This window comes from Sinocyclocheilus anshuiensis, unplaced genomic scaffold (assembly GCF_001515605.1).
Source record: "Sinocyclocheilus anshuiensis isolate Anshui unplaced genomic scaffold, SAMN03320099.WGS_v1.1 scaffold726, whole genome shotgun sequence".
In the NCBI taxonomy this organism is placed as follows: Eukaryota; Metazoa; Chordata; class Actinopteri; order Cypriniformes; family Cyprinidae; genus Sinocyclocheilus; species Sinocyclocheilus anshuiensis.
The window spans coordinates 848,148-850,178 of record NW_015542365.1 but is presented as its reverse complement, the minus strand read 5'-3'; positions in this window follow the sequence as shown (position 1 = coordinate 850,178).

Here is a 2,031-nt window from a genome sequence, read left to right as displayed (position 1 = left end):
AACCTGACACCTTTAAGAACACTTTCAACACCCTGAATACATAACAGTATACCATTACAACCTGTACAGCAGTTATATATTAATAATGCCCCTTTGGTTTTAGGCTGTTTCTTCTTGATGACAATACATTGCCAGGGAATATGGCTTGTGAGAGCTCTTATTTCTGCCCCAGCTGTTCTGAACTGATTAGCACAACCTCACACTACTAGAGCACAGAAGATTACAGTCTGCTCCAAAAGTGGCAAAACTAACAGCCTGACATATTGTTACTGCTGACAGAAATCAAAATGTTGGCTTGTCATCGTCTTTTGTTGCATATTGTCACAGGTGTTGCTGTTTTATTATTGTTTTTCATTTTTGTAATGATTAATATAATATATTTAAGAATAATATTTGTAATATTTATTTATTTTTATTGACAAACTGTATTGATAAATGCAAAGCATTACAGTTGTCTCTGAGAGGTCTTGATGTAAAGGCCATTCCTAATGAGTGACAAGGTCTCCTGTGGGTGGATCGTAAACCCAAACTCACCTCAGCATCAAGGCCAAGGTGATGAACCTCCCTTGAGAGCAACAAAGAGCATCAGAGGTATTAAGCGTACAGTACGATCTGGTTTCACAACATCATGACCCAGTGAAAAACAACATTAATGCTCGTACACTTCTTACATGACCTGACAGACCCTAGTTCCTCTTTGTTCACACCTCATTTGTCATCAGGGGTTTGATTTCACTAGTATAGTGATGCGAGAAAGATTACAGTTTAAAGTGTTTCTGTGTAAGGTATCAGTATTCAGTGCCAATAAAAACATGCTCCTGCTAAGTGGAGAGACAGAGATGGTGTGATGCTGTAGAGACTGAAAAGAAAGTACCTTTTGTTTCATGCGCGTTGAGATAGAAAGTGAAGCACAGAGAAGTGTGAGGAATCGCCCGCGCTGCGTGTGGAGGGGAAATACCACAGTAAATGAGTGTGAAATGTAACACGTTTGTGTAACAATGCATGACTGCAGAGTTGAGGGAACAGAACTTTGTTGGGCAAAACTTGGAATTTCTCTGAACTTTCGTCATGAAGACCTTCCTACAGCACAACCTACGGACCCCTGCGTTGCAAGCCTCGTTTAGCAAGGAAACATCCAAGAGCATCAATCTAAGGGCTGAAGGGAGATAGAAATAGAAGGGGAAAAAAAGTGAACCTCTGTCGACTTGTCTTGCACATCATCGTTCATCTGTCCTTTGCCATAAGACCAGACACAAAGTGTTTGAAGTGCTAGATAAATTAAGTTTACCTCCATTTCTCAGATGAGTTCATACTGACAGCATTCTGGGAGTGTTGGTGGTTGACCTTCCTTGTCGTGGTTGTATTTCACAGCAAATGTAACATGTTTTAGGACGTGATATGTTTCAGAAAGACTGTAAAGTGCAATCTTACTCAAAACTTATTTTTGGTTTTGTAAGTTGGCTTTGTAAGTGATATATGCTATTAGGCTTTTAATGTAAAATCACAGAAAACTTGTGTTGTGGTTGACTTTCCTCCCAACTCTCTCTTCTTTCTAGGGGTTTCAGCTTCCACCAGTGTAATGTAACAAAGTAATAATACTTCGTTACAGTACTTAAGAATTTTTTGGGAGTATCTGTACTTTACTTGAGTTTTTATATTTTAGCCAACTTTTACTTTCACTCCACTACATTTCCTAATTAAAATGTATAATTTTACTCCGATACATACAAGCATATTAGTTACTTACTACAAAATAGAAGTCAGAAGAACACGGACTGCAGGAAAGCAGGTTTGACGAATCAGTGGTCTGGCGTTTGCAAGTTAGACTCCTAAAAACACCTTTGCTCATGTGCAAACAAGTGCGCGCAGAACATTTTTCTCTCAAGTCGAGTCTGGGGTGTGCGATACAGCATCGTCTGCGACAATATGGTAAGTGTTTTTGTAATGATGTGCGATCTGACATTATCAAGTAGACTTTATCACCAAATCACACACAGAGTGCACGCACGTGATTTATTAGTCTATTAAAAC